The 13,525-nt window shown below is 41.8% G+C and overlaps 1 non-coding gene across 1 annotated transcript; it reads right to left on the bottom strand.

Moving 5' to 3' along the window:
- Nucleotides 1-545: 545 nt before the first annotated feature.
- Nucleotides 546-709, bottom strand: LOC130016765 (U1 spliceosomal RNA). The gene has a single exon (XR_008791273.1). It is a non-coding gene; the product is annotated as a U1 spliceosomal RNA (small nuclear RNA).
- Between the last annotated feature and the right edge of the window lie 12,816 nt (nt 710-13,525).

The following is a 13,525-nucleotide window of genomic DNA, read 5'->3' as shown; positions in this document are numbered from 1 at the left end:
ACCAGAAATAGTTAAAAACAATGAACTATTTGTAGCTAGCTATATTACTGTTAGTGTGGTGAATGAATATAACCTTTTTGGGAAAGCAATTGACAAAGATAGAGCAATAAAGATGGTAATATATTTTGATTACTAATTTCACTCTTAAGAATTTGATCAAGCGTAGAGAGATAACCCAGGGATTGTAGTACTTTTTTTGTATGTATCAGACCCCACTTTGATTTTTGGCAGCACATGGTACCCTGAATGGTTCCCAGGTGCATCTCTGGAGGTCTCATGCATCAGTTGGGTGGACCTGGGGTCCCTAAACACCACTGTGGTGGCCCAAGAAATACCTGACACCTCAGAACTCAAGCAGCACTGCATCTGAGCCGTCACACTGACTTGAGGTCAATTGGCCAAGAATCAAAAATGGGGTCCACAAGTCTCCTGAGCATCACTTGGGAAGCTTCCCCCAGAAAAGATTTTCACCTAGAAAAAGAATTCAGTAAAAGCAAAAGCATGAAGAGTGAAGAATGACTTTTTCTTCCCTCCCTAACCCCCAACAGAAGAGAGGGTGAATCCAGTACCCCACTATCACACATTATGCAGTCAAGTTTTCCACATTTGGGGAAATTGCAGGGGTCAGCACATTTGAAAGGCAAAGGATCAGCTTTGCCCTGGGAAAACTACCGTCATGATCCTGGGGTCTCTCCTGTCAGATAAGTATAATAAGTATAATAAGTATAATAAAATAACTATCACTTAATCACTTAACTTCCTGTTAGTCGTCGATTTGCTCGAGCGGGCGCCAGTAACGTCTCCATTTGTCCCTGTCGCGTGCTAGTGTAGCCCAATGGCATCTCTTCGCTCCGGGAACATGGAGGGCCTCAAACCGATCGTTCATGACCTTGACAAAGAAGTCTGACCATCTGGTAGGTGGGCGGCCACGCGGTCTCTTGACATCCCGTGGAATCCAATCAGTAACAGCTCTAGTCCAGCGGTCGTCTTTAAATCTCATTACGTGACCAGCCCATCTGATTTTCGACACCTTGGCAAATGAGACAGCATCCCTGATCCTTGATCGTCGACGGATGTCAGAACTCCGGATTCGTTCTCTCATTTGAGTGAAACGTGATATTCCAAGCATAGCTCTTTCTATTCTTCTTTGGGAGACCTGAATGGCGTTCTCATCTTGTTTGCGTAGGGCCCAGGTCTCTGAGGCATATGTTAATGCAGGAAGAACAGTGGAATCAAAGAGATGTGCCCGGAGCCGGAGGTTCTTCGTCCTCTTAGCTATTTCTTCGACGTTCTTGAAGGCGTTCCAAGCCGCTCTCTTCCTCCTGCGCAGCTCGGGTGCCAGGTCATTTGTCATGTTGACCTCTCGACCTAGGTACACATAGCTGTTGCATTCGGAGATGGTCGTTCCATTGAGAGTGAATGGGGCGTCAGGAACAAGGCTGTTTCTCATAAACATTGTCTTCGTAAGATTCAGCTGTAGTCCTACCTTTCCACACTCACGGTCAAAGTCGGCCAGCATTTGTGCCGCTTGGCTGATGTTTGGTGTTATTAAAACAATGTCATCAGCAAAGCGGAGGTGGTGTAGTTGCCGACCATCTATCTTCACTCCCATTCCTTCCCATTCCAGTCGTCGCATGATGTTCTCGAGGGTGGCACTGAAGAGTTTTGGTGAAATGGTATCACCCTGTCGCACCCCTCTCTTGACATCAACGATCACTTCTTTGTAGAATGGTGAGATCCTGGTAGTGAATCCGCAATACAGCTCACGGAGGATCCTGATGTATTGGGCTTGAATGCCCTGATTGGCTAGGGCTTCAATGACCGCTTCCGTCTCAACAGAATCAAAGGAAAATAACTATAATTTATCATATTATCTACATAAGGGAGGAAGGATACAATCTGAAATTTCCATTATTGGACACTGTGGATACAGTGACACTGAATTAGCATGCAGTCACCTCATTAAACAGCCAGGAAAAGCATGCATCAATATGTAATCAGAAAATCTGAGTTAACCATGGTACTAGAAGTACCACTATGGGAAACCCAAACATAAATAATGAGGAGACGTAGTAACAGACATATATAATAAGAGACTATAACACCAAACTCCCGGAAGAGAACAAAGCAGAATCTCCTACCCCCAAGCCTGACTGTCCTCACCAGGGCACGACAGCTGAAGACCTCCGGGACCCAGTCAAAGCCATGCTGAGACCACTCTCCACACTCTAGGATGAGCCTCACACATAAAAGAACCGGCAGAGGAACCCAGCAGTGTGGGACCCGGGGCTGAGATCTCCCAGCCTGCATGGTTCGGGACTGGGCCTTCCAGTAGCTAGACAGTTATACCCACCAACTGCCGTGTAACCCCATCAATGGCCAGGATCCAGAGACTATAATACCAAGCTATCAGACATCTTATTCTCTAACTCTCGCTCTCAGAGAACCCGGCAGGCTACTGAGAGTATCGTACCAGCACTTATGCCTGAATAGGAACACCTGTAAAGTATATTTGTGTTTTCAGGCTACCGAGAATATCCCACCCCCACGGCAGAGCCTGGCAAGCTATCCGTGGTGTATTCTATAAGCCAAATCCAGTAAATACAATGGATCTCATTCCCCTGACCCTGAGTACGGCAGCACTGAGAAGGATGTGGAAGGAGAGGCGGATAAAATCTCAAGGTCGAACTAGGCTGTCAAAACGAAGAAAGAAAAAAATGACTGTCTGTACTTTAAATGCACGTACCCTGGCATCTGATGCCTCCATTGAGGACCTGATGGTACAAGCGTGAAAGATCAAGTACGACATCATCGGTCTGACCAAGACAAGAAGGCATCAATCACATCACATCGTTTTTGACACTGGAGAAGAACTGTTCCTTGGAACATGTGACAAAAGAGGCGTCAGTGGTGTCAGTGTACTTGTCAACAGAAACTTAGCCATGAGCATTGATTCATTCGAATACCTAACAACTCAAATTGGATGATTACACTTGAATGGATGTGGCTCACTGCCAGCAGTTTCTATCTTCATTGTCTACACACCAACATCCAATTATGGTGAAGGTGAAATTGAGAAGTTCTACATGGAGCTGGAGAAGTTCTATAAAGAAGACCACACCTTCTATAAGATCATTGTCGGTGATTTTATTGCCAAGATAGTACCGAGAAGATCAGCCGAAGAACTCCACATTGGGACCCGTGGCCTAGAATGAAACGAACAGGGTGGCAGACTGTCTGAGTTTATCATGTCGAACAAAACCATCCATGGTAACTCACAGTTCCAAAAGGCCAAATCTAAACGTTGAACATGGGGATCTCCTGGTGGATGGTTCCACAATGAAAATGACCACATCATATTCAATTGATAGTTTTGCCTGACTGCTGTTGCTGTTATCCCAAAATTCCAAATGGGATGGGACCACATCTCCTTCGTGAAAAATTCTGCTTCACAGAGCAGGGAGAAAGGAATGCAAATTTTAAGAAGAGAACTCCCAGAACGACCACCAACTGGGAGCTCTTTGGCTCTGTTGCAGCAACATGGGAGGATGCCGTCATTGACATTGAAGAGGAATACGATCGACTGGTTCAGCACTTCTATGACTGTGCGAGGAATGCCAAGAGAGAGATAACCACAAAAAATGCCTTCGAACACTCTTGAGCGTATTCGCCAATGTGGCTTGGCACATGGCTCAGGCAACCGCAAGCGAACGTGCAAACTTGCAAAACAGTGCAGAGAAGCGTTCAAGGATGACCTCAAAGACAGAAGAGCAGCAGTGCTGGTAGATGTGGAAGAAGCCAGGAAAAGCATTCGTAATGCCCACCTGTCCTTCACCAACTACAAGACCAAGATGACTGCCCTCCAACATCCTCATGCATCTATCACATCTTCCAGAAGGGCAATGGTGAAGATTATTCATGACTTCTACTCAAATCTCTTTAATAGCGACATCTACTTGCCCACATACCAAATTCCGCAGGATGGATATGTCGTTCCCAATGTTCTCCCTTCCAAAATCCGACATGCCATCTCGTCGGTAAAGAAACAAAGAGCACCTGGCCCAGACAAGGTCAGACCTGAACACCTGAAGAACCTACCGTCAGTACTCATCAATACACTGTCTCGGCTCTTCACACACTACCTGTCTGAATGTAAGGTTCCGTCCCAATGGAAAACCAGCAGGACTGTACTACTATACAAGAAGGGAGACATCCACAACATTGGCAACTATTGCCCAATATGCCTATTGTCTGTCATCTACAAGCTGTTCACTTGAGTCATCCTGAATAGAATTGGCAGAACACTAGATGAAGGACAACCATGCGAGCAAGCCGGGTTCCTCAAACGATTCAGCACCATCGACCACACAATAGCCAAGCTCATTGAGGTTTCTCGGAAGTTCAAGATGCCGCTCTGTCTAATGTTCATTGATTTAAAGAAGGCCTTTGATTCTGTTGAGACGGAAGCAGTCATCGAAGCCCTAGTCAATCAGGGCATTCAAACTCAATACATAAGGATCCTCCATGAGCTGTATTACAGATTCACTACCAGGATCTCACCATTCTACAAAAAAGTCATCACCCATGTCAAGAAAGGGGTTCAGCAGGGTGATACTATTTCACCAAAACTCTTTAGTGCCACACTCGAGAACATCATGTGACGACTGGAATGGGAAGGAATGGGAGTGAAGATAGATGGTCGCCAACTACACCACCTCTGCTTTGCTGAAGACATCGTTCTAATAACACCAAACATCAGCCAAGGGGTACAAATGCTGACCGACTTTGACCGTGAGTGTGGAAAGGTCGGATTATAGCTGAATCTCACAAAGACAATGTTCATGAGAAACAGTCTTGTTCCTGACATTCCATTCGCTCTCAACGGAATGACCATCTACGAATACAACAGTTATGTGTACCTAGGTCTAGAAGTAAACTTGACGAATGACCTGGCACCTGAGTTGCACAGGAGGAAGAGAGAGGCTTGGAATGCCTTCAAGAGCATCAAAAAAAACTAAGAGGATGAAGAACCTCCAGCTCCGAGCACATCTCTTCTATTCCACTGTTTTTCCTGCATTAACATACACCTCAGAGACCTGGGCCCTATGAAAACGGGATAAGAACTCTATTTGGGTCTCTCGAAAAGGAATCAAAAGAGCTATGCTTGGAGTATCACACTTTACTCAAATGATAGAAAAAAATCCAGAGTTCCGACCTCCATCAACACTCAAGAATCAAGGACGCTGTCTCGTTTGCCAAGGTATCGAAAATCAGATGGGCGGGACATGTAATGAGGTTTAGAGATGACTACTGGACTAGAGCCATTACCAACTGGATTCCATGGGATGTCAAAAGATCGCGTGGACATCCACCTATGAGATGGTCAGACTTCTTCGTCAAGACCCTGAATGATCAGTTTGAGGCTCTTCATGTTCCTAGAATGAGCAGATTCCATTGGGCTATGCTAGCACGCAACGGGGATGAATGGAGACGTTACTGGCACCCACTCGAGCAAATCAATGAGTAACGGGATATCAAGTGATCAAGTAACAGATGTGGTGGGATGCCATGATGATGATTTTCCCAATATTTTAAGCATTGCTACATCTCATTTATAATGTAGAATTGCCCACCAATGAAACCCAAGTTTCCCATCAAATGATTCAGTTGTGCATTGTCTCATAAATTTCAAAAATAAACAGTTACATGAGTGATGGCTGCACTTCAGGGGCTGGGAAATGGCTTTTAACCAAGATCTATAATGAGTATGTTGAGTGGTCTGAGGTGTGTCAGAATAGAAGCAGCACATAGAGGAAAGCCATTGCTTCTTCCAGGAACCACATTAGCCAGCTCCATATCACTCAGCACATCGGACATGGCCGCAGGCTTCCCAGAACTCCAGCATTCTGGTGGAAATATTCTACAGAAAACATGGAAAAGCCAAACCAACCAAGCCAGACTGAAAGGTTTTTAATTAGATCACAGGAGTTGAGTGTCGTCTGGATTTCACATGAAATGCATTTTTTCCCATCTATTTTCCTCCTCAAATAGTATTGTTGTTCGTGTCTCTAGGATACATTCAGCCTGGTTTATTTCATTTAATATTATTTTATTACTTTATTTTATTGTTAATGGTATCACTGTACTTTAAGACTTAGAGATGATTTACTGGACACTGGAAAGAAATCAGTCAGTGTCCTTCACCTAAGCTTACTCACAAAGAAGTGTCTGATCTGACTTTTTATTCAAGAAAAGAAAGACAAAGACCCGAAGGAGACCAGGAAGTTGGGACACCCTTTTGTCTGCTTTGCACTTTTGATCGCAAGACTTCCTGAGATGAGAGACAGCAGAAAACATCCAAGCAGCAGGCAGAGTGCAGCCGATTTTTATATTGCTCCAATTTCTTCCAAAGGACCCCCTGAGGGTGACCTCTCTACTTCCCACAAGAAACATAACAACTCTGATGCCACTATTTTAAAAAATTGATGGTATACAAAGCCCTCTGGTTGCATTTTATAAAACATCTTCTCCCCAAGGAGGGGTTTCCCTGGCATCCAAACCTGCACCGCTGGGACCTCCGGGGACTTTTGTCCTCAGGTTAATGTTGTAATGTTTCATCTCTTGCAGAGGGCTGACTTCATTCCTTCCAGAATGTGTGTGAGCAGAAAGAGGATAACACTGTTTCTTTGGAGCTCTAACTCATTAGTCAAAATGAATAGTTTTCCTTTACAGACAATTTTTCTGCCTCTTTGTTACTAAACAATGGGTACAAGATATCAGATAGTTATCACATTTGATGTATTAATGAGGGTGTTGAGAATATACCAAAAATTCATAACCATTAAACTTACCGTCATCTTCTGTAGTGTGACTTTTGACAACCATGTAAAAATCCAAGGATGTAAGATTGTCTGCTTCTATTATTAACTCAGGGCTTGATTCTTCCAGTGGAATTGCACCCTTTTTGGGCGAAAGGCATTTTCAGTAATGCCATTTTCAAAATTATCTAGCAGAGATGCAAAGGAGAAGGCTGTATCAAACCTGCTATTTTCAGAAAAAAAAAACTAAAAAAGAAAGCATTGTATGGTGGTCTGAACATTTTGCGAGTCCTGGAAGTCTAGCACTTCAGTTTCATTCTCAAACTGAAAAAAGCCAAAGGTTAGAAAATATTGTTCTTTTCTGGACAATGGTCATATTTATCCCCAGCTGTAAAGTAAAGACATTTCCATTAGTATATAATTTAACTCTGTTCTTAATAAAGTAAAGCATTTGTGCTTTGAACTATTTGAAAAATGTAACTACCATAAAATTTCAATCAAATTCATATATATATCAATTATAATAAAGGGGCTTAAAGTTTTAGGGGACACTATAGACAGGGAGAGGGCAAATACCTAATAGTCAGGAAAAGGAATTCTGACATTTTAACCTTTTCTGTTCAGTGTGACTTATATTGTGCCACTCATGGAGTCTGGGCTACTAAGTGAACCTCAAAAGACCATAGTCCAAAGGATCCTATGAAACTTCATTCTGTATAAGACATATTCTTTTCATGGATACTTATCTGCAACTCTAAATCTTTGGTGACTGCAGAGAAATTTTACCTCTTGAACTGCTTTGTATCAAAACCAAATAAAATGAGCATGTAGAGCATTTGTAGTCAGAGTGCCTCCTGATTCTTTCATTCTGTGACCCCCTCATCTCATTGCCAATATCAGCTGTGTTCAGAAAGGCATTGCTGCACAGTTCAAATAGGATTCTTAATATATAAGAGAAGTAATAATAATAATAACAATTTCCTTGAAAAGGCTGTTAGCTTATCTCTATACTGGAATTCCACACTAACAATTGGAGTCATTCAACTCTCTTCCTTCTTACAGAGTCAGAAGTTCAAAAGCCACAGTGGTTGTTGGCAAGGGATTTTATTGAGTATGATATCCCCAGCAAAGTTCAAATACAACTTTTCATGTGTTCTATGAATTTACCTTGTCCTCAATATATAAAAACACAGTTTTTCTGTGCATCTTGTATTGTCTTCTAAGGAATTCATAAGTCACTCCCTTCTAGTTTTATATCTAAGGCTCTTTTCTAGCTACCATAAATCTTTAGATGTTCAACAAAGCAGCATCAGCCAAATTCTCTAAGGAAAAATGTCAGAGTTACAGTTGAAGAACAGAGAACAATCTCCCATAATGTTGCTTATTATTATTAATGCATGCATAAAAATGCTTAATACTGGGACTGTGAATAAAATAGGATTTTGAAAAAAGTCAATTCTCTGACGGGGAGGAAACAGGGAAGGAGAAGAGAGTGGGAAAAGTTCACGTCAGAACTTAGAGAAGACGCTGTAACTGGCAAGTGAAACCAGAAATGAGGGCAGGGAGCAGTCCAGTCAGATTACCCAACTTCCAAGTCAAAAAGTTCTGCTAGTTCTGACAAGAAAATTTCACCTCAGAGAAAATACAGTCACTATTAAAACTGCATCATTAATAGAATCAAGCCCAGATGCTAACTTTCAGAAACAGGTAAAGAAGTGATGCTTTTTCAAACTTTCTAATGCAATTACTCAGAAGAGAGGATGGTGATAATTGAACAAGCCCAAGTTCCTTGGGGGTATAGTTTGAAATTACCAGATACAAATCCAAAGTTTCTTCATGTTTGAATTTTCCAGGGCTTTGTGAATTGTGTTTTCTAGCCCACAATACGTGCATGTTTGTTTTTGTCTAAAACTAATGTCTCTATCATGTTTGGTCTATAGTCTACATTCAGCTCACATCGATGGCCACTCAATGCCTATATTGCAAACCACAACACCCAAAAGGGGAGAAGAGAGAGAGAGAGAGAGAGAGAGAGAGAGAGAGAGAGAGAGAGAGAGAGAGAAAGAGAATTCCCTGCCACAGTGGCAGTTGAAGGGGGATGGGGAGGGGGTGGTGGGAGTGATACTGGGATCATTGGTGGTGGAGAATGGGCACTGGGTACGTGATTATTGTATGACTGAAATGTAAGCACGAAAGTTTGTAAGTCTGTAAATATATCTCACGGTGACTCATTTAAAAATAAAAAATATTAAATTAAATTAAAAAATATGACTAATGTTTCTAATTGACATTTGTGGCATAGAACAACACTGTTCCTATAAAGTCCTTGGAAGGCTTCTTTAAAATGAAGATTCTGTTTTTGTAAATCCAGGGTGGATCCCAGATTCTACACCTGTAAACAACTCCTAACTTGTTCCCGGCTCTCTGGTAGCAGCAAGAATATAGAACAGCAGGTTTTGCTTTGTGATTCCCCAGCCAGCACTTTCAGCATCCAGAGGGAACTTTCTGGAAATTCCCTTTAAGTTTCCCCATTCAGGTTTACTGAATCAGAGTCTCTGACACCTATAATCTGTGTTTTTTTTACAAGTTTTCCAAGAGATTCTGCTTTAAAAAACCAACTGAAGACAGTAAGACTTGTGTCATGCATAGAGACTCTAGGTGCTTATTTTTTTAGAAGTCTATGATACATTATAGATGGCTTCAAGATTCATACAGATGACTTTGCATCAAGGAAAACATTTTTTCTGCTCCTGATGCAGGATGCAGGAATAGAAGCTGAACTCATTACAACCAGTGGGGTTGCAATATTGGAAGAGTATTAAACGGCATAATGAAGATTCATGAAAGAAAACCTGGAAATTTGGAAGTCATCTCTGAGAAAAGATGAAGTCCACCAGAAAAACTCTCTCTGTAACTCTTGGACTTTCAATACCTATGCTCAGCATGTTCAAGACAGAGAAGTAGAAAGCAGTGGAAATGGTGGGTGGGAAATATTCCTGCTGAATCAATGTGCCATCAGATTGCAAATAACTTGAAGTAAAGTACTTTGAATTCTGTGTGTGATCAGTTGCTTTGAGAAACTTTATTTTATTTTATTTGGTTTTGGGGTCATACCTTGCAATGTTCAGAGATCACTGCTAGTGGGCTTAGAGGACAATATGGGATGCTAGGGATCAAACCCCTGGCATACAGGGCCAACACCCTACCTGTACTATCGCTCTGGCCCAGGGGAGAGGATTTTAAATGCTCTTTATAGTCTTCCTCCATTTTCCAAGAAAAGTTCCCAGTCTATCTTTTATTGCATGAATTTGTATTCCTAATGTGGTAAGAGATCTGTTCTAGTTTAGATAAAAATTTCATGGTATTTTATGTCCTCTCTTTGTAGAAGCTTGTTAGCTATTTAAAGTACAGAAATCAGAATTAGGGAGCCACTGCCTCCAAGAGACTAGCAGTAGCCACTAATAGTGGACAATCAGAAAAACTCTGAGTCAGACTTTGGGAACAGTTGGCATCCCTGATCCCCTCCAACTTGACTGTGCCTTTCATGGATTCTTTGCTGAGAAAGCTAAACTGCCTCACTGTAAGAAAATGTGGACCCTCCTCCTGCACGGTCATGGCTCCAGAAGCACAAGGACTTAATGCAGAGCCTGGCAGCTTGCAGCAGAAAAGTGAATGAACTATGCATTAATCCACGCCACCATGCCTTCCCGGAGGGGAAAGGGTGTTGTTCCCTTCTGCCTTTTTCCTTCTGAAAGAAAGATGGCAGCTGCTTCGGAGCTTTGTGGAAAGCCAGGTATGAGCCTGGTCGTGATGGGGCGACTGAAATCTCATGGGAAGTGGGGCGTTCCCAGCTCATCCTTCACGCCCTACCAAGGTCATGAGTTGCCCCCCATGAGTGCCTTCCCCGGCACGGCCATGGCTCCAGAGCACAGAAAGCAATCTCTTATTATCTGACTCTCAGCAGAAATACTCCATGCTTAATAAGTAAAATACCAGAAATCCAAAATCGCGCAGCCGCTATTGCGGCCACGAGACATCATTTAATTCTTGTGACCAGCTGTAGAAAAGAAATTATTTCACAATGCCTTTTCAGCATGCCTGATTTGGGCGTGTAAACTCTAAATAATAATGGTGCATCTTTTGTCAAAACAATGAATCTAATCAAAGTAGATAGAGTGTTAACTAGAATCCATCTGCCTCACAGGCATTGGGAGGGTTGGGAGGGAGGGTCTATTGGGGTTCTTCATGGTGAAAAATAAGTATTGGTAAAGGGAAATGTGTTTGACATTTGCATGACTTAGACTTAAACCTGAAAGCTTTGTAACTTTTCCAACAGTGATTCAATAAAAAAAAAAAAAGAAAAAAAAAAGAAAATGTGAACTCTCATTTAATCTGATCCAAAGTCCAAGACTGGAGTTAGGACATAAACTCGACCTTGGTGTTCACACAGTGTAAAGTGTGAATTTCATTTTTTTATTATTACAGATCATACCAAAGCATGAGGTTTCTTTTTTTGTGTTTGGTATTGTCTTCCTTCAAATTCAAGGGATGCTCTTTAATGCATAAGCCATCTCTATATAGGGTGAGTATTGAGGGTTCAGTCTCTGCCTTTCCCAAATTCCCCTCCTGATGGTCTTCTTTGGCTCCAGTTTTTCCTTTGCCTTGTCTGCATGTTGTCCCCACTCTCCTCTGGAACCTTCAACCAAGCTAGGTAGACCAGAAAGCCCACATAGTCATCTGCACAGATGAACTGGCAAGGCCCTAAAAGAAGCTGGATGAGTGCAGAACATGGAAAGTCAGTCTGGGAGTCTCAAGACCTGTGAACTATGAAAATCAGAAACGTTTTTATTGTCTTGCCATGTATAGCTAAAAAAAAAAATTAGATCTGTGCTTTGACATCCAGGAAAAAGATTTTTCTGCCCCACCCCCCACCCCACCCCAGTATCTGCCTTGGGCAAAATAGAAACAGTGGTAGAACCCATTCAGGGAAAAACAAAAAAAGAGTCTTCGAGGTACTTGTGGATGTATTTTAAATATAAAATGAAACCAAAAAAACTTCCTCTGAGAACTCCTAGTCACCTAAGTCTTATCCAGAAGTCTAGTTGCTCTACATATGAACTCATACCCTAACCCTGAAGACCACCCAAGTTTTTTGGACCTCGGTTCCAGTCTGCAGTGCTGAGCCAAACCCAAGGCCATCTACGTTATTTATCAAAAAAAGACCTTCAGTTATAATAAAGAATTTGAATCAGATACCCAAAGGGGGCTGGCTGACCTGATTTGCCATGTAAAAATATTATAAAGATAAAAATGAAATGACACAATTTTTTATACTCTATTTGTATTTTAGAAAGAAAACAACTCATTAACCAGAATAGAAAGTATATTTCCTAATAGTCTCACTGTGGTGCCTAATAATTTTTGAGCAATTGCTGGGGGAAAGGCACCGTGCTAGTTTCCTTCAGTGCATAATGTAATTCAGACTCATGTGGTATGTGGAAGAGGTGGAGACAGGACAGAGAAATTGCTTGGGTATCAGTCAGTTTCCCTGAATGAAAACTGAAACTAATTTATTTCCCATTTTGCATCACCTCATTGCATCATTAGAATGAGTTCTGACTCACAGAATGGTGGGAGCATGTCTGTACCATGGCTCTACTGTAGTGGGGAGTAGAAGCTACAGAAGGAGTCTCCAGCCTCCAGCTGTCTTCCTAGAGAGAGGACAGAGTGCCTGATCTCTGTGTCCAGGGCCATGCCCAGAGAGAAAGCAGTACCTTCTCACAACAAATCAGAGAACTATTGAAGAGGCAATATTTTGGGTGCTTAGTAAGGGAAAAACAAGAAACTCATTAGATCAGGAGAAATGACTTATCCACATTTACATGATTACACAATGTTCCCCAAGAGCAAGAAGACAAGACATTTCATGCTCAAAGTAACTTTTATTTTTACTTGCAACGTTGAATATTCTGTAGAGAAATTGAAAGCCACTATGCAAAAGCTAAAAAGCACATCAATGTGCTTTAGGACTCGTTGAATTAATTTCACAACTATTACCCCTGCCTTATTGAGATGGAAGATACTTGAGATAAGCCAGGAAGCCAAGTAACCAAAAAAGTAAGGTAAAATAAAGAGTAACTGTGTCAAGAAGGTAAAAAGTAAATATATGATAACGATTTTGAAAGACTCATACAGTTTTGAATTTTAATCACATTTCCCATGTATGTTCAAGTACACAGGGGGACTGTTAGATAGCTAGAGCAAAAATCTCGGTGATTTTCCAATAATAATTTTTCAGTAGATGTTGTGTATTAAAATATCTGGAAACATATATTCTTTTCGAATCAAAAAAAATTTTTTGGAAAATATAATAAAGATAACACTTAAACTTTGGGGAAAGCTCAGGTTCCTTAATTTTTTTTGAAATTTTTTAATGAATCACCATGAGGTACAGTTACAGATTTACAAACTTTCGTGCTTTCAGTCATAAAGGCCCTCCCGTTGATCATCGATTTGCTCGAGAGGGCCCAGTAATGTCTCCATTGGAGACTTTTGTTCTTACTGTGTTTGGCATATCGAATACGTCACGGGGAGCTTGCCAGGCTCTGCTGTGCAGGCAAGATACTCCCGGTAGCTTGCCTGACTCTCCTAGAGGGGCGGAGGAATTGAACTTGGGTCGGCCATGTTGGCTGCGTGCAAGGCAAACA

This window comes from Sorex fumeus, unplaced genomic scaffold (assembly GCF_029834395.1).
Source record: "Sorex fumeus unplaced genomic scaffold, SorFum_2.1 ptg000007l, whole genome shotgun sequence".
In the NCBI taxonomy this organism is placed as follows: Eukaryota; Metazoa; Chordata; class Mammalia; order Eulipotyphla; family Soricidae; genus Sorex; species Sorex fumeus.
Note: the sequence above shows the minus strand (reverse complement) of the source record. Positions and strands in the feature narration are given on the sequence as shown.